This window comes from Cylas formicarius, unplaced genomic scaffold (genome assembly GCF_029955315.1).
Source record: "Cylas formicarius isolate icCylForm1 unplaced genomic scaffold, icCylForm1.1 PGA_scaffold_4__25_contigs__length_36172078, whole genome shotgun sequence".
NCBI lineage: Eukaryota > Metazoa > Arthropoda > Insecta > Coleoptera > Brentidae > Cylas > Cylas formicarius.
In genome coordinates, this window is record NW_026844334.1 from 27,023,928 (window position 1) to 27,049,170 (window position 25,243).

General features: G+C 33.7%; 1 protein-coding gene across 3 annotated transcripts in view; it reads right to left on the bottom strand.

Annotated features, from left to right (window-relative positions):
* LOC132701343 (CUGBP Elav-like family member 4) overlaps positions 1-25,243 on the bottom strand; it is a 977,281-nt gene that overhangs the window by 876,723 nt on the left and 75,315 nt on the right. The window contains exon 2 of one of the 3 annotated variants that reach the window (XM_060669157.1): positions 3,084-3,145. The exons of the other annotated variants lie outside the window; for them this stretch is intronic. The gene's annotated coding sequence lies outside the window, so the exon portion shown is untranslated. The remainder of the gene's footprint in view (positions 1-3,083; positions 3,146-25,243) is intronic. 3 annotated transcript variants of the gene reach the window in all.

Below are 25,243 nucleotides of genomic sequence, written 5' to 3' on the forward strand. Positions count from 1 at the left end.
AATAATATGTCATCAGTAATGTTTAAATAGCGACTAATTTTATTAATCGACGATCTACAAAAATACAAAATGAAAGTGTTTTACACAACGAATTAATATACTGAGCCTATTCTAAACTATTATCTATTATGATCCCCAATGGCACCCATCACGACGCTATTATTTGTTAAGAATCGAAGGTGCTGTGTGGTTAGAGAATCATAACTCAGCAATATCTTCTACTTGTTTTATTTGCTCTATTAAATCTTGCGCTAATAATAGACGTACCGTCTGCATAAAAAATGTATTTATTGGGGGACAACAAATGACATAGATGGTTAATATACACAGTAAAAAGCAGCGGACCCAGAACTGAGCCCTAGGGTAGGCTTCTCAGTTCCGACATGTCATTATTAAAGACCACACATTGTCCCCTAGATGATAAGTATGACTTAATAAGATTCAATGGAAGTCCTCGCAACCCACATCTATTCAATTTTTCCAGCAGCACGAGGTGAGAAACGCAGTCGAAGGCCTTGCTAAGGTCACAAACTGTAAAACCCACTTGTTCCCCATTCAACGCCCTTCACTACGTCTCCCACAACCCTGCAGACTGCCTGTATAGTAGAGCATCCTGGTCTAAAGCCGAACAGGTTTATAATTATTTGGCAAATTAGGTTGTTCATTTTTGAATATCATTACAAATCTGGATACCTTAAAATATAGTTAAAATTCGGTCCTCGATGCATTTGTTGCAATATAAATTCAATAACCTCTTTAAGAATAATATTCTTAATGTCATAATAATCAAAAGTACCTGATTATCTCAAATCTGCATCACTGCTCAAGATATCCCCCTCAGCAAACCCAGGTAGAAAGAAATTTGCTGAAATAAAAGTTATATTGTTCAGATATTCCCTCCGTATCTTGTTCTAACTGATAAAAACCTCCAAATATCGGGAGCAATGCTAGTAAAAAATTAATTGAGTTTAGTTGCAGAAATATCACTGAAGTGATCTTCTGTTTTAGAGCTATTTCTCTCATAATAAATATTTTCCAAGCATCTCTAATTTTGGTACCTAGAGACTTAAAGATATATTTAATTCGTGATTAATAGTCAATATAGTTTAATGGTGTTCTTGTATCATTATCGACATCAGATAGATTAACCATTTGCTTCGCATATTTTGTAGTCATAATTTAATTTAATAACCGTAGAGAATTTGAGAAATTAGAACGCTTTATAAAAAGAAATTGTACGTGTTGAATATTACCGTTAGTTAAAAAAGTTGTTGCATGTTTCATTTGAAATTAAAAAAAAAACTCGCCCTGTTAAGTCCAATCTCTGTGCCCCTTCCACCTTTCAAACACTTCCAAACAGTTACCTTACAGAAACCTCACTTTATATTTACTCAGTCTAAAAAGAATTATTCTCTTGGTTTTAATTTTTGACCTTATCGCACAAGAATTTCATTAGAGGCAGCCCAAAAGAAAACTTGCCTTAATTATAAAGTTGTTTTGCCAATCCTGGCCGTAGCTGTGGCGTAGAGCAGGGCTCAATACCATTAAACACTTAGCGTGGGCGATGACTCGCTAGCTATTCAAAACCACATCACGTATTGACCAAAAGGCGCCCGGACGGTTCTGCTCTAACACTTAAACGATTTCCGCGACCCCTCGGTAACGTTTTACTCGCAAAAATGAAAATATACGGCATTTTTCTCGTTGCGTCCGTACGTAAACGTTATTATGATTGCGTGGCCGCGTTCCGAATTTGTTAACAGAATAAGCCAAACGGCTCGAAGTGTGGTCTACGTCAATCGTTCCCTTAAAGGATAAATAACTCCACTTCGCATCAAAACTAAAGCTCCACCAAAATTTAGTTCAATTTAAAATATTTTTTTTGAAAACTGCTGCTACGATTTGAATACAAAAATTTGGTAGCTTAAATTTTAACAAACGAAGTTACAAAAAACATTTTTATTTAAATTTACGATTTAAAACTGTCTTCTTCTTTTTAGGGTGTTTGTTCGTTGCGATGATTTCCTGAACCAGACGATAAGGTTAGTAAGGCAGGGAATTTTTCGTGGTACAAGGACTGTGTTTTATTCCATCTTCCCGTACAAAATATATTCTTCCCCATTATGTGACCCAGGTATTCAAGCTTACGACTTTTAACTATGTTGATTACTTCTAGGGTTGTATTCATCCTCCTTGACATTTGATTTGCTTTACAATGCTATAGATACAATTTATCTTCAAGATCCTTTTGTACATTTTGCCACTCCATACAGAAATATACATGACATTTAAAGAGTCTTATTTTTGTAATTAATGTGAGGTGGTTTGAACACCGAGCCTATAATTCAATAAATAATTCATTACAATTGTGTACCACATTTAAAACAATTGAATATATAGCAATATGGGTAAATATAGTTTTGAAAACAAGGAAAAGATATAAAAAAATATAATATTGATATTCAGAAAAATAGCTCTATCGCCGTCATTTTGCAAATAACGGTCAAGTTGGTACCACTTGCAGTTAGCGCAAAGATGGGCTAAAAAGTTTTTTCACGCTAAAATACTTTCAACGTGTCTGATGTTATATCTCTTATATTATATTATTATACGATAAACGAAATTTTAGTAAGTAACACGTCGGTGGTCCAATCTAAGGCCGACATAAAAGGTAGTTGGCAGCGCCGAATTGTCCATTACATAATCGACGTCCCAAAACTCTCCAATCTTCTCCAAAAACGTCGTATTCTGTAAAACGCTCAAGAAAACGTTCTTGTGCCAAATTTTAAATTGAGAAAAATTTGCCAGTGCATAATTTCGAAATTTAACATCTTGGATGGAAATGCCGGCTGGCATGCCAAAAATGAGGAGCTGCTCTTAAAGTGGCTCTTATATGTGTATCCCTAAAGCGCGTCCGACTTGAGTTAAATTATATATCTGCAAAGAAAACCAGAATATACGAGGTGGATTGACTATGGAGCAGAAGCAAAACGGTTATGTCACATTTAGCACACCGAAAACAAATTTACAACAAATTTACTATACATAAAAACACACCAACACAACACCGATTGTGCACTTACTCATCTATACGAATTTTTCTAAAATATTCCTGCGAAATTTTTACTGTCGGCCTCAACCTCACCTGAAAATAATTAAATTAATTAGACGCTAGGTATAAACAACTCAATTATACCTATAATATTTATAGTCAACAATCATCAGTTCACAATGCATTGCTCAATCTGATTGTTAACTTAGAAGTCAAATGTTTGTGCTTATTTGCGTTACTTGTTGCTAGTTTTCAAATTTTAAGCATTGCATGTGATGAATTAAAAACTACAAAATAGCTTTTAAGGCACGAATTAGGTATTCGCAAGTTTTTATATAGACTTTTCAACTGCTTCAGAATATACTGAAAATCATTAAATAGATTTATTTCGAAGTAACTTTTATTCCAATGACTATTTAAAGAATCTTTCGAGAAAAGAAATGTTTCAAATATCCATATGTACGGGATTATAGCAATCTTTTTGACTTACTTAATGAGAAATTTTTATTTATTTTAGGCTAAACCAGGAGGCCACCAAAAATTTAGTATCTGAAATATAATCATTAGCAAGCTCTACGACTAAGACATAAAATTCCTCTTCTTTTGCAAGTAAATAAAAAGGGTAAAAGTATATTTTATATAATAAGAAATAAAACGTTGCTACAACGTATGTTATCTATGGTAGATCATGTGTTCAAAGCAGTTGGCCGCTGATCGGGATATAATTTCATTCGGCATTCGACGTCATCGGCAATGTTGGTTACATGCCCATACTGCTACATATTGCCATCATTTGAAGTCTTAACTATTTTGTTAGTTAACCATGATCATAACAATGTAGAAACAGCGTGGTTAAATATTCTCCTTAATTTCCATTTGGAAAAAAAACTCTGGTCAATTTCGACGTTCTCTTTTAAAGATAAAAAAACGCAAACATCAAATCTCGCGTTATCGCGGTACCATTCATCAGAAACGAATATTTTACCAACTAAGAAGAATTTTAATTTATAAAAATATCCTTTAAAAATATCCGATTCTTTTGTAATCCTGGAAGAGCAACACAAAAAACGGGTTCTTCAGAAGCAAAATTCCATGAAATGATTAAAAGGGGCTCGGGTCAAAAGCTTTCGCAATGCTCGCCGACAAATATTTTCTTTTTTTCTCTTTCGCGAGCCACCAAGAATTAATCTTACTTTAAAGAATTCGCGTTATTTGCATTTTTTATTTGCGGTTATTCCGCGGATGTGAACCGTCTCCATAACTTGCTTGAACGAAACCGCATTAAAGACTTTTTTTTAATATAAGTAACGCAAAAACATGAAATTGACAGTATCATTTGTCAAAAAATAAACTTAATTTAAAAGGAAAGCTTTGATATTGCTTGATAAATTGTAAATTTATCGTGCAACGAATAGATATTTGCATTATGTTCAATAACTTCTATCCACTGATGAATTTGAGCGTTTATTGGATCGAACTCTGGTATAAAACTACAGACCTTAATTATCATCTATATAGAATATTCACCATTACAATTTTAAAATGGACCACATTCAAGAATGCAAGAATAGGCGCGATTAACGATTAATAGCTACTGTTACAAATAACAAATAAAATTCAGAGTAATTTCTTTAATTAGCAGAAAACTATCTGAAACTAATCTCTAAACTAAATTCCTTTAAACACTCAGAGTGATTTTAACGCACTTGAAGTATTCCTCGGGATCGATAATAATTTTGATGTACGATATCAGGTGATGTAAGTAGCTAACCTCTTGAGAGCATACAAGGAGATAGCTTCGGGTATTTAGTTTGTCAATATGTAAAATCAATATAAAGCTGCAGAAGCGCATCTATATTCCAAATTTGAAACAACCATCTATATTTTAGTGTAAATGTTAATGATAAATCCCCATGGCTTTTTTAAAAATCTAATTTACTTCCACTTCAAGGATATAGAATAAATATATATCTTGGTCAACCGAAAGCAAAAAAAGAAAATGTTTGGGGATTTTGGGGTTTTGCTAAAGCTGGAAAATTGACTAAATTTATTACAGTTGAGTCATCGTCGCTACAGGAGACAATAATATTTAAAGGAAAAACAAATAAAAACAATAAGCACGAACAAAAAAATACCACAAGTGACTAGGTAGGCGGTTACGCTCGAACACAAAACGGCAGCATTTGGTGCTCAATTTTTGACAGATTATCCCTTTGCTACCGATGAGTTCACAATTATTTGAGGTAGAAATCCTTCAAATTCTTAGTATTGAACTAATTTTATCTGCTTCGTGCTTAAAAAAAACAGTGCCTTGTCGCTTGAATGCTTCCCCTTCTACAGTACAGTTCCGTATCCGCGACCCAAAGGCTGCCCCCAAACGGTCGACACTTACGCGACAATAGAGATCTGATTTAAAGTTTAATAAATCACACAACACAGAAATTGTTTAAAATGAAACCAACAGCTTATCTGCTCTCTTTGCACGTCTCAGCAAGTACAGAATCTCGTAGTGCTGGGACGAGATCCGAGCAGATTGTTTGGGATCGTTGACGACACGTGGTCCAAGAGAAAACGACCGTATGTGACCAAGACAGGAGGGGAAACAAGAAGGAAGAAGAAGAACCCTCCAATCCGGACGTTTCCTAGAACATGAAGTTGATGAAAACGTGCTTCAACAAAATCCCCCAAAAGTGAGGAAAGAGGAGACCAAATACAGGCACCACAATTTGCTTAACCACAGCCAGGTCTCTTATTTATTATTTTCCAGGAGAAACCGAGAGTCAACAAGAGTAGATTTCTTCCCTGGAAAACCAAACGCACCAGAGCTTTCGCTCCACTACTATACACGCGCCGTCTGATAAGGGGTACAGTCACCAATGTAATATATTAACGAAAATTTTGTTTCCTAGAACTTAAACGACAATACGCCACGCCCTACGGCAAGTCAAGGACGTCTTCATGCAGGACTTATGTAAAATTAAGAGGTTTGATATACAGGTGGAAGGCGGTGGCTTTGTATTCAAATTTAAGTTGTTAAAGGCATTACCAGTACATATTTGATGAAGATAGTGATTCTCGACTTCTGTGACGTGATTCTCACATCATCACTTCTCCTCACCAATAAATAACAAAACACATTCGAAGGCGCTACACTCTCTTTTCTTCGTCAGATAAGAAAATATACACTTAAGTAACGAAGTTACTTTCTACCGCCTGAATTATAAATCAGAAGCATACTGGACGAAAAGCAGATGCAGATCAGCCATAGTTGACGATTTTGTTTGCTAACCCGGGGTTATAGGACTGATAACTCCGAGCAACGGTTTAGGTTTAGGTTCACATTAGCAAACTAGCACACTAATAGACTGGTCCTAAAAAAAATGCCCTATCTGGAGATATATCACTATGAAGAAAAGGTTAACACTCAGCTAAGTAATCTAGACAACAGCTCACAATGAAATCTTGTAGTTCAGAAAAATCCAAGGAAGAAAAGGGTAACTCTAAGGGTTTCGATGTTCGGTTGGTTCTAAATTTACCCGGCGGATTATTAAGAAAATTTTGGAATTAAAATTCCAAAAATGGTGGCGTTTTACTTTTTTTAGTATTAGTGCTTTTCTATTTTAAAATAAAATCTCGCGCACTCCCGTAAAATAAAAATTGAACCGACACATGGCTACTCTTCATTTATTTAAATAGAACATCCACGATTGTTTTATCCAACTAAATTAGGAATACACGTTGTCAAAAACAAATATCAAGCAGAATCTTGTGTGATGTACAAACTGCTCTAACTTGTTCAAGAAAGATTTTCATTTTAAGACCCGATATCTCCGTTCAAAGCAACATTAGGAGTAAAAACTAATAGCAACATTTTGATCATATATGCTTCTCTTAGATACTTGCCGAACAAACAATACAATACACATCACTTAACAATTTTATCCTAGTTTTGACAATTAAATTACTTATAAAATTATTCATTTTGTAGAAACGATCGCACATTTATTGAGATATCTGTTTAGCAATTATTGCCACCCAAAACTCGCAGAAAACACAACTTCGGTAGTCTGTTAGCAGGCGTGGATATTAGTTTGAGCAGCCCGGATAAAGTTGATTAAAATTAAGTAGCAGGGGTTTAGCGGTATTAGTTTTAAGACGCACTAAGTAGTGTGGTGTACTTTTTCGAAGACAAAGAATCTGATTGGAAAAACCAACATGCAGCCGCTCGACAGTATCTTCACCTTGAGAGGCCTACACTATAATGCAGGGAGCTTCTCCTCGGGTTGCGGTGGTTCACTCACGATCAAGACATTAAAGATTTCTTTCGGACACACACACTCTTGGCTATAATAATCAAATTTAATGCTGCTTTTATTGTGATTGTATTCCTCTTTTCCGAAGATTATAACTTTTTTTTTGTTAGTTTTACCTGGATAATGTGAATTTAGATAAGTTTTGAAAAATAGAAATGTTGCACAATAAATACAGTATTATAAATAATTTATTATTTTTAATGCTGTGAGTGAGTTTTATTCAACTGATTATATTCTGCCATTTTTAATGCAAGCCAAACTCATGTGGTTAATTTCTAATTATTATACATAGCAAGTTTGCAAGCAACTGAATTTTTATATATTGTTTTTTATTAATATTTTTTCAAATCGTGTGTATTTATTTGTTGAGTAGAAATTTGTATTTTGTAAAAAGTACGATATAGTAAATTCCTGGATATTACTTAATGGACATGCAAAATTTCGTAAATAACTCATTTGAAGTATGTTTCAGTATTATTGATAAACGACACATTAATCACATGTTTGTGTTGGTACGAGCCGTGTGAAGCGCAACGATTGTTTAATGAATACGTGACTGAAGAAGTTTAGTGTACAGCACTATAATTTTTCTACGACCATTAGTTTTTGCAAAAAAACGCGAATACATTCTACGAGTGTCGTGTGACGTCATCCTCAGAACTGACAAATGTCAAAATACCAACTGTGGACAAAATTTATCAAAAAGTTTCCATTAAAAGCAAGTGATATATAATTAGGAAGAGGTTATCCTATAAACAACAGAAAACTGAAAATGCAGAGGGATTCGAAAAACTAAAATTCAATTCTAAAAACGCGTAAATCCCAACCTTACATCGAGTCCTATTCCTCCTGATATAGAGAATGTATGTTATATAATTTAGAAAATAGTTCAACACCAAATATTCCTTAGAAACAGGGCAAAATTGACCTACATGTTGAAATACAAATAAAATTTTATATTTTATAAGGAAGTCGAATCGCCAGCCAATGGCTGCATAGAAGTTTTAGATGACTGAATCAGAAAAGTTTAGGTCTAAATAGCATGTCGTTGCTTCTGCAAAAACAAGCCACCTCACCTCTACAAATCTCCACCTCTTTTTAAAGCCGATTTGTTTATATCCAACAGGCATATTTTTTGCGCGGATTTGCGACACACTAATGGAGTTTCCGTGTCCCATCGTTACCCAGCATGAAACTAAATTTGAAAATTTAAAGACCGCCCATTTTAATTTTCTTTGTCAATGTCGAATCGGTGGTAGTTCGATCCTTATATACGCAGTTGCATTCTTTGATTTTTCGGTAGAAAACAGAAAAACGGTCGGTTCGCAATAAAACTTTTCGTCCAGTCAATTTTGTTCCAAATTGATTGCTTTAAAAGAATGCATGAGGTGCAACGCATAAGTTTGAAAAAAACGCTGGGAAAGTTTCCCAGAAAGTTAGGATCGTTCAAGTTTTCCTTTAGAAGATATAAATTTAACGTTTTTCCCATTTTCGAAAGTTTCTAGTTTGTCCGCTCTCGGAAATATTTAATTTAGAACTGACACCAACTTCGTACTCTGAAGCTCTTTATTTTGACGCTATGTGACGGGACGCCCTAAAGAATGCATAGATATATATCGATTTACGTTTTATTAAACTCCCTCGCCTCATATTTCTTCGTCGCCCTTAAAACAATTTCCCGCGGTTAGACGCAACGAATTTATCGACGCCGTTGCCGACAGAATGCAATCAACACTCAATCGGCTGACATTAACATCATTTTTGCTGTAAATTTTAATAATAATATCTTTGATTATTACCAAATTGTACGAAGTTTGAAAATAATTTAGAATTTACTTTATTCAATTTAGTAAATAACTTATTTTTAAAATACTCAATGTTTAATTTGGTTTACGCCGGAAAAGGTTTCTTGTGTTCCTGATAATGCCATAAACCTGTCGTCCGTTGAATGCGTTTTACAAATCTCATACGACAACTGACTGAATATAAGACACAGGAACCTCCTGGCGGTGGTCCTTGTCAGTACTGTTACAGAAATAGTAAGATTGTGCAGTCTACACTTAATAACTGGAAGAGACAACTGCCTCAAATGTTTGTGTCATTTAAAATAAAATAAAGACAATGGAAGGTCGACAATCCTTTAGTATTTAAATTCTTCCATTCTAGATATCATTCAGTTAGAATTTGTGATAGGGTGCACAGCCCTTCAGTGTGAAAGTTTTTTGTCATTTGTCGATGGCTTTGGGGAATATTTTGTTATTGTTAATCAGAGTTTTATACATTCCCTTCAATATTTGAAAGATCAAACTATTTTGTGTTTTATTTTGTATTATTCAAGGTGTGTAGATAGCATTCAATTACTAGCCATGCATCTCGGATAACATAATTTTTCAGTTCATACTTCGGAATTTTGTTTTTACTTGTTCGATCGTTTTTTTTTGTGCCACATACATTGATGGTTTTAGTTCTTCGTCGGTGTGTATCTCTTAATCCAATTTTCAATTGATCTGTCAATTATTTGAAGAAACAAAACACCAAGAAGGAATATTGTAATAATGCGACCCTTAAACCTGAAATTAAAATATCACGACGTGAGTTTCACAATATCCTATATAAACCACATTGCTTTTATCAAACATTTTCACGTCACAGCAAACTAATAATCTGCAAAGCCTAGGCACCAGATATCGCATATATCCGTAAGTTTTAAAAACAAGGGCACGTAAATACAAAACGAAATCAACATAATAACGAATACTTATTCTTTGAGAATTCTTATACTGCTTTGAAACTTTGATAAACACTACTGAGATATACACCACTCATCAAGAAAAGTGGACTCCAAATTTTCACTTACTTTTATCCATCCTATATAATACATTTTGCGGTATATTGAGATTGAATACACAAACAGTAATTTGTTTGTTTGTTTGATCGGAAATGTCTCCAACTGTTGAAAAAACTTACTGAAAGTAATCGAATTACTTCACAATGCGCCTTAGCACATCAAAATAAAGAAGGAAATGAAGCGGCAAAATCTTTAGTTAAGTGAACCGCCATTAATTGCATCTGAACCGCCTTGTGGGATTGAGTGCAAAGTTGAACGAACATGTGCTTCTATCCAAACTACATTTATCAGTTTTGCTCGTTTTTGCAATGTATGATTTTTTGTTTATCCTTCAGAAAAATCATTGAAACCAACAATTCACCAGGTAATTTGCAAATGTGTAGGAAATTTTAAATTGGTGCTATATTTTTGTATTTTATTTGTCCCCTCTATGCAAGAATCATCTCATAGTAAATGCGTCTGGCATATTAATTTGTGTGCAATACTCTAAGACAAAATTTGTTTTGCAACACACTTCAGCACCAGATGATCTAAATTCGAAAGGAGGACAATTATCGCGAATCTTCCGGGGATTGTTAACCATTTGCAGACCATTGAATTCCATTCGTCCCGCCCTTCAAGACCTGATTGATGCATTTCGGATTGATAGGAATCCCGCCAAGCAAAGCAAATGGCCGTCAAGTGTATTAATAACGAGCTCCGATAATTAATTATTACTGTCTTGTGCATAGATTATATGCAGATAGGGATTAATTACTAGCTCAAAGGGTTATTAGGCTCGCAGAAACGGGAGTGAGAGGGTTGTAGGTACACGGGGACAAAGGAAAACACTATCTATACATCTGTGCCAAGTATCAATAATTAAACCTAACAAAGTTCTAACATTTTTGCATATTACAATTCGATTGCTGATATCTGATTTAAATAACCTGACTTAATTGACTTGCTGTTTTACGAAGAATAGTCGAAGCTTCGACTTTTTATAATAATACCATATTATTAGCAGATGCTTGACTGATTATTTTACCAAAAGAGTGAATGATGGTTGGTGGTCAACTGGCAATCCAGTAAATTTGAACAAAGTTGCAGTCTTTTGGGATACCTGCTCGAATAAACACGTTACCTCTATCTTGAGTCCGTTGCTACCTTCTTGGTAAAGAATGTAGATAATTTACAAACTACTAAAATGTCAAAAATATCTGACGTGGAAAAAACGACAGAAAAATGTTTTACTTACTCCCTAAAGAATTAGAATTCAGGAATTAAACATTATTTTGAAGAAGTGTACAATAAACAAAAATCAAAAGAATAAGCCATTAAAATTTCACATTACCATTTAAATTAAGGATTTGCGTTTTTTTAAATGACCCGGTAATGACAGGTTTGATGTACCACAATATTGGAACTTTCATTACACCGTTTTTAATTTTCCGCCCGGTTTCTATAATACAGGGCGGTATACTTTATTTTATAAAACACATTTTTATTTATAAATTTGGTCACATATTTTATACAAACAAACAAGGGGAAAAATCAGAGAGAAAAACGAAATTCCACAAAGAATTTCCATTTTTAGCTTGCACAGGTTAACAATTGTGCAATGTGTAGAGATTAAAGCTCCAAATACTCTGTACCTAGATAACGCAATAAAACACCGAGTCCAAAGATTTTCAGTTATTGTTAATTTAGGCAATACATCCGGCGGGCGAGATTGGCTTTAGCACACCAAAAAGGAAAACACCCGCTATTAATTTCGCTGGACACTTATATTAGCATATTTTTTTTTATTCCAAACGAAGCTCAGGACTCGCCCGGTTGCGGATAAAAAGTTCTTGTGTTGAGGGGTCGAAACATTCTTCTAATTTAAATATTTCATTTGCATATTAATTGGAGCGGGTTCAAGTTATCTTTCCTTTGGAAATTAACAGCCTCTTAAAGGCAATATACAAAGCTGAAAGTTACGACCCACTTTTAAGCTACTTTTGCGCGTTTTGAATTATTTAAAAGGAAATTTCCATGCCCGGGGGGAGACATTGATTGTCGGCTTATTGATCCGATAGCTTGACGAGCTGTAAAGGAAGGTTACATAGTTCGGATGTCATTGTAAAATTACAATGACTTTTGATTGAGCGTTAAATATTTACAGAAAAATTCTTACCGTCTGTGAGATGTCGCACACGAAAAGAATAAGAAAAACGTAAAACTGATGTATATTTTACACCATAAACGTGCTATTGTTATGCCTCACGCAATTAGAAGATGTTTTTATAAGTTCCCCACATGACTTAATGCAATATCACAAGGAGACAGGTTGCTTGTATTTTGGTGGACAAGATCCAATTCTTCTGAAAATTATATTTCGTATATGATATCATATACCTAAGTAATAATTGACTTTATAGAGATAAATCAATCGAGAATGTATTACGTAAGTCTTTATATATATTGACTCTTATCTCCAGTAAAAGTTTAGTCAAAGAACTATTCTTACACTCAACCTAAAAACATGAACATGAACCAACACTAATACTAATAATATTAAGCCCAAGTCTAGTCTATGTAGCCCAGGGAAACTATCCATCTCATAGAAGAAGAAGACAAGTACTAACACCCTCTATATAAAACGCTATCCCAAATATTATAAAAGTAAGAAGATCGGCCAAGAGAAAATACCGGAAAATACATTCGAGGTTCTGAAATGCTCGCCAGGTAGCTTAGATGTGTAATTTTGATTTCCACAAAAATTTCTAATATTAACCAAGTTAATTTATGTCACAAAACTTCACCTGGAAGCGCAACCGTGTCACTCAGCACAATTGACAGATTATTTTAGCTCCAAGTTTATTAAAATAAGTTTTAAAATAGAACGCAATTTGGTCATGGTTAACATTAAAAATTTTTGTAGAAAGCGATTTTTAAAAATCAAAATAGTAATTACGCCATGTTGGTCATTTCAAAAAATCGAATATAATTTCTTGACTTTTCTCTTGTCCGAATCACTTAATTTTTTCCTTCAAATTTCTTTCGCTTCCCTAATAACTTACCTAGTTACCCTTATTTAGAGACCCAGTAAAAATGAAACTATGTCGAGAATTTCTGATAAATTCAAAAATGGCCTGATATGCAGCCAGTTCTATTTAAAATAATTGCTTGTTCACGAAGATGCTTTATATATAACAATATAAAAATTTTAAAACATAAATGAATCTAAACAACTTTTGTCATTTAGTATTTTGTGTTCTTAAATAAAATGCCACCCCATAATAAACGAGGTAGGTATAAAAGTTTTATCGGATTTGAGATTTTAATCTAAAATCTCGGAGAAGAGAGTTGAGTTAATAATAAAATAATGGATATATTTAAAAAAAAAAGAAATGAAGGGAAAGATTTACTTTTTAAAAATTGTTTTTCAATTGCGTCTAGCTATTTTTGAAGACGCGTTGAAGCACAGAGTTGTATTTGGTGAATGCTCCGAGGAATATTGGCTTCTAATCCAACTACAAAGAGTTTTCACAACTTGTTTACATACATCAAAAATTTGCTTCTAATGCATCAATAGTAGGATATAAAAGCTTCTGATTTTACAAATCTAAAAAAGAAAATCAAGAGGTGACAGTTGTCATTTTGCATAATTGAAATATTCGGAATTTCGATCTTTTGATATTTAGCCAAACCAGATATCAAATCGCATTCAATTCCTCATTTGGGTTATTATCCTCCCGGTTCAAGTGAACGATAAAACATAATCCCGAGGGCGCAGAGGACTATAAAAACTATAAAACAAAACTTTTAAATCACGATCATCCATTGTTAACGTGTTTTATAGCCGAGACTGTACAATAAAATCTGGCCATAAATAAATAATAAAAATTTCCAAACTTACACGACCGCTGATTTATTTGAACGTTCGGTATAATAACATAAAAGTAATAGGGCTGCGGACAGTTTCACAAAATTGCTCGCTTGCGTTGGGTTTTTATGTCTGCGGGAAATGATATTTGACGATGCTAGGTTGTCGAGAAGAATATTTAGAATTGAGGGTTCGAATTTTTTGCTTCTCCGAGAAAGTATACCAAGTTGCCATGAAAATGTAAATTTTTTAAAAAATTTAAATAAAATTAAAGATACACTCCTGACTCCTACGCATTTACCTACGCAACGGTTCGTACGATTCAAATAAGGGACCACTGGAAAGGGAAATATAAAAAAGTTCCCTTCCCTGGTTCTTCAGAAATGTTAACAAACTTTCTTCAAAACTACGGTAATTTCTTGCCAATACATGGTTCCTATATTCAATGAATATATTTTCAACTCTTTTTTAATACATCATGGAAGGAGATCCTTTTTCTAATGTAAACAGTGCCTCGAATTTTAACCAATACGGTGTCAAAACCCGTTATAGCTGTGAAACTCAGAGATGATATACTCAGAGTCTGCGATGCAAATAAAACAACCATACTGATTAGCTTTTAGCAAAGCCTTTACTCCTAACCACGCATTACTTATGTCAATCCTTCATTATGTTGGTTTTATTTTTTGATTGACTGAAACTTTTTGATTTTTAAGACATCAAGGTTTTATCCTAAATATAAACCAAAATACTAACATTTGAATCAAAGATAAAGTTCGCTTGAGTTTGCGTTTACTGCATTCCATGCACATGCAGCAAAGACTAGATTAAAGATACAGACAAAAAATATGAACTAGGCTAGAAAAACATGAAAGAGCCTTAAGACTACGGTAAATAAACCCATCAGCAGTTACCAAATATAATCATGAAAAGGGACATCAAACCTTGTCAGACCAAACTAAAATTCGAGAATTCATAGAAATTTCTTCATCTTCAATTCAGGTCTTTCGCTTTCACTAATGTGGGAATCAGTCATCAGAGATAACGTTCATGTCCCTTCTTTATATCCGCCTCTCTCAAACAGGATCTTAGCATTTACAAAGTAGAATATCTACCAACCTACTTAAGTTCGGAAGAAGGATGATTAGCACACCATCAACAAGTTCGATTCGTCAATAACCAACACAGGTCGAATCCAGAAGATTTGTAGCTAGTATCAGTAATCGGAACATTTTTTGAAAAAAAATTTTTTTTGTTATGAAAGTATTATGCCCTCTCTATATCTTTTGTTTTTTGTAATGTTTTGATCGCCTATATATTTTCTTTCCTCTGGTAAACCTAGTTGCAATATTTTCTCTGTTAGTTTGTAATAACACTTTGGAAATGAATTCAACCCTTGAACAGTATCCAGCTTCCCGGATTTTTTATAAAGAATATTAGTCATATGTATTTTATCTATACATATATTTTATCTAATTTTTGATACGCGGATGTGCATATACACATGCACAGGCTTATTAATAATAATAATAATAATAATAATTCCTAACATTATTTATGGGATAGTGGCTTTCAAAATAATCTATCGACAAATGAGCAAATATTTCATTTCCCCAATTTGTTTTGAAGCATCCGTGGCGATATCGTAGCTGCGTTGTAGCTTCGGATCTGTTTTATTCTAATTCCAAAAACTAAAACAGCAACATTTCGAGGTTATTGGTACTAAACAGAGTCGCATCCGCAAAACCACTTGCACGTATAGCGAGCCAAAAAACGACAAAGTTATGCAACTAAAAGTTGTTATGCTAACTTCAGTCAGCGGCTTAAAGCTAACAAACTTGCGCTGCCGAAACTTTTGCCTTAAAATTTCATATGCATAAAACGTCCACGGAGAAGCCCCGTTGTTTACCAAGTTTTAATATAAAGATGTTGATTTAATAAGTCAGGTTTTTGCGGTTCCTTTTTGCTATTGCGCTTATTTCGTAAAGTTTGTACGAGATTCTGAAAATGACAAATGTGTTTCGCGAAACACATCAAATTACTGTTGAAAACTCTATGCAGGAGATTCTTTTTGAAATCCGATCCATAGATGCTTCAAATATTAAACAATAATTCTAAATTCCAATATGTTAGTAAGTTTTTTTTTTAGTTGACTACATAATTTGTGTCGGTATCCCAGAAGGAACTGGCACGCAAAAAAATATCATGTTGAACTGGCTGGTCTGTTTATTCTGAAATGCCAACTTATCGCAGAACCTCTTACATAAGCCTCCCGCTAACGCCTGAAATAACAAATCTGCAGTTAGTTAGTTTTGGTTAGTCTTAGTTACTGAATATTTTTTTTATAAGCAGCAGAATTTTGGAATGTTATCTAAAAGTTACCACGTGTTTGTATTTTTGTAGAATTCCAAATTTTAAATAGATCACCGTGTTATATAAAGAAACGTTATTCCTCTGCCGTGAAACCATACTTCTTACATAATAAACAGCGTAATATTTTTCATTATATTCATGAAATAGTTATTGATCTTGTTTCTTTTTTCTTGCCTCCTTTTTTCAAGTTCAATCACTATCAGAATAATTTAGTACAGTAATTTAAGAGTCACGATCATTGTTTTGTAATATTAATTATATTAATAATAGGCTTATTGCACAAACGATATTACAGCATAGTGATATTGGCAAAATGAATCTTATAAAATATACTATAAGATCTTTTGAAAAGCTAATTTCTTTGCTGCAGTGCCTCAAGTAATAGTAGGGTAGATATTCTCTTGTGTCGTATACTTAAAAACCTGAACACTCCAAATCAAACTTTTTTAAATAGCTTAGTATGACAGTTCTCTTTAATGACCTCGTAATTTTTTGTAAAATCTTTTTATCTGCTGAGTCAAGATAAAATTAATTAGTTTTCTTGTTTTTTTTTGCTGCATTTGTTTCATCTAGGAACCACAAAAATAAATTATTGCTCTTGCTGCATGGTTACGTTAAGTTACCCTCAGATAAGTATACGTATGTATATGTTAGGAGCAAACGCCGATTTCCGCCAATGAACGGAAAAGATAGTCAAAACGGGTTCTGGCAGCCAACCTCTTGCCAATGTCCGAAATATCACTTTCCGGCTGCGTAATAAACCCCAGAACGCGTTTTGGAACAACTGCGATTGCCAGAACGCGTCGTCAATTTTGATCGTGTCACAGCTTTTACATGATACCTATACGAAGCTAAAGTAGGAGTATTAATTGCATTTAGTATTTGATCTGTGTGCTGGTTAGAAAATTTTAATGAGGAACTGCAAAAAGTCATAAGTGATAGCGATGATAGTAGCAATATTTTTACAAAAGAAAGATAGGACCAAATAAATACTTGAAGAGGTAAAGGCGGCAAAAACTTGTAAAAACAACGGTGACACAATATCTTCGAAACAAATACGACGATTAAAAAGGTATGATATTTTAAAAATTGGCGAAACGGAAAAGCTAATTAAAAGGAAGACAGACAGAACATCCGAACTGCGGTATTTTTGCATGCCCCGCGAATTATTTGATATTATTCATTCCGCTCAAGTGGGGACGGGACATAAGAGACAACGAGGTTTTTTTTTTTTTTTCATTTTTTTTAATAGACCCAGGTTCTACAAGTCCTTTTACTTATTTCAGTTACGGATTGTAAACTCAAGAGAAAATATTGTAATATAACACAGCAAATAATTGATATTTATTTATTACTTTGCAAGCAATGCTAATTGAAAAAGAAACTTCTACGAAAAGGTCTAATGGTAAAGCGAATTTTGACAAATGAATTGAATTCACGCTGTCAAGTAGATTTAATTGACATGACCAGACCAAGAATTTCGTTTCATCCTCATCAGGATCATTTAACAAAATTCACCGTACTAGGAGCATTGAAAACCAAGACAGCTGAAGAAGTTGGCTTATTAAATGTTTTCTGTTTGTTAAACGCACCTATATTTCTACAAAGCAACAATGGTAGAAAATTTGCTAAACGTATAATCAAAAATCTCGCCATTCGCAGAGTCACGGGTCCGTAGAAAGATCAAATCAAGATGTAAAGAACATACTGATTACATACACAACAAAATGGAAATGGTCTGAAGAGCTACGATTTGTGCAAAGCAATAAAAATCGTTCTCTGTATACAGGAATAACTAAAAGTCCTTATGAAGCCATGTTCGGCATGCCTCAGAAGATCGGTCTCAAAGATTCGTCATTTCCTGAAGAACATTTGTCTAACATCGAACCAGAAGAAGAATTATAAACGTTGTGCGATCACAATTCAGATGAAAGTGAAGATAAACATGATGAAGATCAACAAGAGAAAACTTTGTGTACAATATGTGAAAAAGGAATTTAAGATACTTATAAATGTTTAGTTTGTTACCTACCTGTTTATATAATTTGCGGAACAACTAATGAAACAACTGGAGACAGCGAACAGAAAATTACATGTAACCGATGTTTGCGAACTGAGATAATAATTATTGTACGCGACGAGGCTAAAGGACTGGAGAAGCAAGCCGAGAAAATGACTGTCTTTTCGAGCTTAAAGTTACCACCCATAGATGTAGAAAGAACTGTTATTGTACGAGTACCTGATGTTGATATAGATAGACTTACCCCAAAAAATGTGTTAGGCTATTATAGTTAGTATTAACGACTCTGGAGTTTATCAGTTTGGTATGTAATAAATTTATGTCAGCTACATAATTATCATTTTTAATTCATTTTCAGGAACGAAAGATGGAACTTTACAGTCGCTGTACTGTCGTAATGAGTTTACTTTGGCCGACTCAAACTTTATCGACATTTCTTCGGTTCCGTCAACGTCTGTTTCACTCCGTACAGCTTCTGGTTTAGCATCTCGATCAAAGCAGGGCTTTGTACAGTGATATTACAAGCGCTATTGCGTCGACAAGAAATGCGCGTGTCGGCATGTGTAACACCATATGTCACAAAAACGGTTCGTGTAAAAATAAGTAGGTGGATAAGATTGTAGGCTATTCGGTATAATATCACGGAATTTCAAACAAAAACTTATAACCCTCTTAAGTGGTTTCCGGGCAGTGATGTCTGGTAGTTCTCGCCTATACATTTTACCCATTAGTTGAGATTTATGGCTGTCTATATTATTTCACTGGAAAGCGTTTTTATCTTTAAAAGAGGCAAAGAAGTTGTCGTTTGAATTTTGTCCTGCATGCATTTGTTCGCTTAGCCTTCCATACCGTAAATTTTATTCTGTAATCGCGGACTGTAATTATTGTGTATCTATATCTATATCTATATCAACTCTAATTATATTCATGCTGACGAATACTGTGTTTAATTGATCGAAGTAAGAACTTCCTAAGATAAATGCCTACAAGATAAAAATCTTTTTTTTTTTGTTGCGCGTTTTAAGGTTTTCCGTTTCTTTTAAAAATAATTGCAATTTTAAAGTTCTGTACGCCGTATTTACGTAAACAATAAAAATATTTTTTCGCATTGATCACTGGACATTTTTTCTGTCCTTGACTCGTCTTGGCAATGACCCATGCCGACGCGAAGGATAAATTCTCAAAACACACAAACAAATTCTAGGACTTTGTCCAGTAGAATCATATACGTGCTAGCGTTTTTATTAGAGAAAAAAAGTCGATTAAAAATGGATTTGTCGATTATAGCTCATTACCATTTCAATAAAAATACGGATGTTTTGCCAACTTACACTCAAGAATATCTGGAAAAATACAAACGCTTACTTTAAAAAAGAAGCCATTTCAGAAAGACAATCTACTGGAGATTGTAAATCTGAATAAACCTCTGAACAAAATACTTCGCCTTCCGTCATAACTCTGTGAATTAAGCAGAAGAGTTCTGCGGTAAGGTATAACGCCACTTTTAATATCCCGGACGTTGAAACTATCTTGCAATAGGGAATTAATAAAATAAAGTTGTAACTGATAAACTGCTAGAAAATAATATGTATTACAATTTAATTTTTTTTTTACATTATTTTTACTTTTATATAAATTTTTATTTACTTCATCTTATCTGCCCTTATCTTTCTAGTGTTAGCAAATTGTGGCCCTAATTTAGGAACAATTCGTGGGATATAGGTCATAAAATCTGCAATACGAAAAATATCTGAACTTTATGACATAACTTTTAAGTTTTTCATCCTGTTGAATGATCTCTGTCATTGAAAATTTACATTTAATTACTCTCTCGTATTAAGAAACATAATATACAATGCGAAAAATTGGTCTGATTTCACTGCAACTTAGCTAAATGTCGCGTCGCTAAGTGACACCTTCGCAAAATTAATGACTAGTGTCGCTTACGTAGGTACATAATTTAAATTTCCCTGCAAACAGGCCTCAACGATATCAAGAATTTTAGTTAACATTGAAATTATTTTGAGATTCAGTGACCTAAAATATTAACGCTTCAAAGATTCTAGCGAAGCGTTTCACGGCAGACGCTTTACTGCTAAGAAATGGTGACAATAACCATATAAGTCACCTGGCCGAGTGGTCTCAAGACCGCACCATGTCTTTGACCCTTAGGGTCGGCACTATAATATAACGGAAAGGGTCTTGTAGACGCAATGTCTCCCCCGAGACGCTCCGGCTGAAGTTCCATTGTATTCTGCATTCCGAGCGCCTGCTCCAGAATCTAGGTAGTTAAATCCACTTTTAATTAAAATATGACGTAAAATATGCTGCTGCGCTTTTAAAACTTCCTTGGAGAGCGGTATCTGGAGGACGAAGCGACCGTCTGGGGTATTGAGGACTTTTTAATTGAAATTATTTTCTTTATTCACGATTTGGGAAAAGGTATTCCGGATTAGTAAAACTTTAATTGGAACCAGGTTTTTATTGGCGGAATTTGTTTTAATTAAGGGGATTATTTGTAATTGCGCGGGTTGGTTATCGTTTTGCGGGGCTACATTTTGCGAATTCGAAAGGTTTACTGTCGGCGGGGTAGAAAACGCATCACGAAACTCAATAAAGACAAATCTGGGAGCCGTCTTTCCGTAAGTTTTAGAACTCGCCTTGAAAGTCAAAAGTAATAAAACTTCTAAATAGACATAAATCCCGAAACTTGGACAATTTAAACTTGCTACAGATAAGTTTGTTTTTAATATTTCTGGTCAGTTACTTGTAAACTTGCAGTATATAACGACTATCCCAGTTCCGTTCTAGTCCGAGGGCGCTCAGAGTTTGGTATTGTTTTTTTTTTCTGTCCTTACTGTAATTAATATCGCCGAATTTCTGCATCAAAATGAAAATTTGGTCATTGGTTAAAGTTTTGGCTCATGTATCTAAAGAAGTTAATTTACAAGTTAATTGCTTTTTGAAAATTTTTTAGACTTTCGCATGCAAATTTTGGTAATTTAAATTAGGGTCAGTAACTTTTCTGCTCAACAAAGTTCGCTGTTAAATGTTTAGCTAGAGTAAAGCTGGGAAAAATAGCGTTGTATACATTATTGCTCAACTAATCGGGCGTTGACGACGGCTTATTTTTAGACGTTATAAACAAAGGAAAGAAAGGTGATGTCTGTCTGTCTGTCTATAAGTCTTAAAGCGACTTGAACATACACTTAAAATATACGAATATATCAATTGGATATTGGATATATATTTGTAAAATTCGCATTTTCAGCCTCTTTTGAGACAAAACAGGTATAAATACAAAATTGGAGTACAATTACCAAATCGATTAAATGCAGGATTTGATTCTGTGGCTTTAACTGCACCAGTGGAGTTAGTGCCGTTATATACAGGGTCCTATTGATAAATGTGGAATAAACTGAGCAGCCCAATCAATATTTATTTTGCTTAAATGCATGCATTGATTACTTGAATTCAATATATTTTTAACTAATTTTTTTGAATATAATGGAGGTTCTTACAAAATGTCGTGAACCTGTGAAAGCGAGCAAAACTAACTATATGGTTAGTGCCCCCACAAGAGATTATAAAGACAAATTCAGCCAAAAAAACTTAAGTTATAAATTGTCAAATTTATAGAATTTTTTTCCAAAAATGTTTTAGGCGATCACCTTAGGAAATGGTTGACACTTATTAAATCATACCCTGTGAATATGTGAATCCATTAGTGTAATTAAAAGTAAAGCAGCAGATTTTGTGACAACGAATAGAAAACAGAAATTGTGACAGAATGCTTTAGTAAAAAAAAAAGGTAGATTGTATCATTGCATTCATTATCTTGAGTCAAATGTGGTTTATAAATGCATTTTGGTTTTCGTTAATTGTTTTCTAATTATGTTCGATGCGTCATTGTTATCAGTATACGTTTTGTACTTAAATTATATAACTACTGATCCAATATCATAGTTAAAAGTTCACAGCTCTTTCGTCGGCCCAATTCGATCCGATGCCGAGTTGGACAAAGGAAAATTTTAAAAATTTTATACATTACTTTTTCAGCAGCATTGCTAATTTTGCTTATTATATAGCCTTTTAAATGTGAAATTCATTTTTCATAAAGGAGAAACCAAAACTGTCGCACATCATTTGGATAGCCAAAGAAAAAGGACGCAATATATTTTTCGCATGGTGTACTGGTAATCAATACGGGTCGTTTTACGGGAAATCTTTGGATTTTAGAACTTAAAGACGAAAATACTCATTTAAGCCATACATTCGTTAATCTAAAAATTTCCGAGTAAAAAAAGTTGTAGGAAGTTAAAGTATCAATTTAATTTAAAAAAAAATATATTTAACTTTAAAATTTTCTAAGGATTTTAGATCAATTTAACTAAGGATAACACTTCAGATATCAATTTTGTTAAAATATGTAGGGGGAGCTAAGTATAGAATTATTTTTAGTGATTAACATTACCAAAATATATTTAAAGAATTTTATTCAACTCAATTTCTCAACAAAAAAAATGCACATTATTAGCTTTTGAACTATTTCTGTATACAATTTACAGTTTTGCACTTTTACATAAAAAAAATGCACCTAAAGCATTTGTTCAATGTGCAATTTTCGAAAGACTTCTCCGGAATTTAAAAATGTATATGTATACTTCACAGTTTTGAGGACCATTAAACCTACTAATAACTATCAGTGTTTTGAGCTGACGATATATTGAATTTTAATGAAATCAATCATTATATAAATATTTTCGTTTACCCTTAATAATACAAAATAATACAGACTATATGATAAGCGAAGTTTTCCCGTAACAATTTTATCCAAAAAGTAAGGGTTTTGTTGATAATGGGCTATTGTTAAGATTATAAAACAATTATTAAAATTCTCCTATGTCGATATCTCCAAAACCGGACGTAGGATCGAATTCTACATTAGAAAGTGAAGTGAAAATTAAATAAATAAAAGTTGAACCAATTGGTCCTGTCAAGTGATACAGTACATAAACAGCTGATAAAACCGCTGCATGAGCCTCGCAAGCTCCATTTTAAATATCTGATGAAAATTGTAGATCCCTGACACCACTGTTGAGAACCGGGCATATTTCAATTCGTCCACAACTATGACAAAAAAGCGACCGTGTAAAAGCACGTTAAAAAATTATCGTTAGGTGTTTTCTTTGCGAAGATCGGTATTTTTTTCTATATTCTATCAGACCAGCTCTAATGGCAAAGCCACACGAACCAGACTGCGCACCCCTCACCCCGCGCCCTTCGTATAAAGGTCGATTTGTCTACCGGCTGGTTGACAGCATTCAGCGAAACAAATGACTTCTCCTTTCGTGCCAGACGGCTTTTTATAACATGTCCGATAGAGGGCGCAGAGGTTCAAATGGGCCTAATGAATACTCCGATGCGGTTGCCAAATTGATTTATAAATTAATAACTTTTTCTTGTTCCGGTCGGTGTTTTACATATTTTCCCTCTAGGGAAACTCCATGTTCAAACCTTGTTTCTTTTTCTGCGGAAAGTACACAATTTAGTCGGTTTAAGTCAGAGAGTTTGCCTGTTTATCTTATACTGGCAATAAATCGGTTCCTTTATGTAACTAAACCTTTTACTCTGTTGTAAACCGAAGATTTACCGGGTAGTTTACAATGCCGTTTTGGCTCCTTTTTGGGGTACGGTTAAAACGAAAAATCCCGCGACGCCAGTTTAAATTTAAACGAGGGAAAAACAAAGCGCTATATCCTTTTCCAACACTTTTCCGACCTGATTTATTTACTTATTAATTGTCTGGGATGTGCTTCTTTTAAATTATATGTATTTTATTACTATTACGTATATTACTTTTTGTTAGATAGATTACACCCATATCATAACGGACAATAAGGGAAGCATTATTCTTAAAAGTTTCTAATATGCATCCTTAGTAATTAATTTTTATCATAAACAGAATTAAAGATGTCAGAAGAGGTTACAGGTCTCCCAATGGGAGAGTCAATCAATTTTTCGATGCCCTCAAATTATTAGTGTCATAATAATATGTACCCTAAGGTCTCTAAAAACATTTATGCAGAGCCCGCCACAAGAGCATGGCTTGAAAAAGTCTGACTTTCTTAAATATATGATGTATTAAATGTATTTTCTTAAATAACTTAAAGTCCAAATTTCATGACTGTTGAATTACTCGAATGTAACGCAAAATTTTTTCCATTTTAAAATTTTTGCATTTTTTAAATGACTCGCCCCCTGTGTCTCATTCAGGATTTAAAAACCTAGCATTTTTGTCCTATACCTATCTACCATAGATGAAGAAGCAATTCGAATTTTTTGCATAATAAAATGATCAAATATGCCTCTCTCTTAGTTTTAGTCGGAGCTAAGCTTTAATTCATATTATATTATATTAAAATTTAATTTATATTACGTCTTAATTAATATTCAAATAGACAGGCCATTGAATAGGCATATTTATTCACTTTTGAAGGTTGAGCTGAAGCTGGCTTTGATAACAAAAATGGCGTGACTTCCCTAGTGGTCGATAGCTAGATAGAATCTACATCCCATCTCATTTTTTATGTTGGTAGTAGTAGCCAATGTAAATAGTTCGACACGTTTAAAAATAAATGATTCCAAAGAACTTTTATCTCTAAATATTTTGTGTTCTCAAAAAAAGTGCCACCCCATAATAAACTAGCTTCCCGTTGAGTAGGAACTAATATGTAATCGTTTAATTACACATTATATTGGATTAGATTAGAAATTTATACCCCAC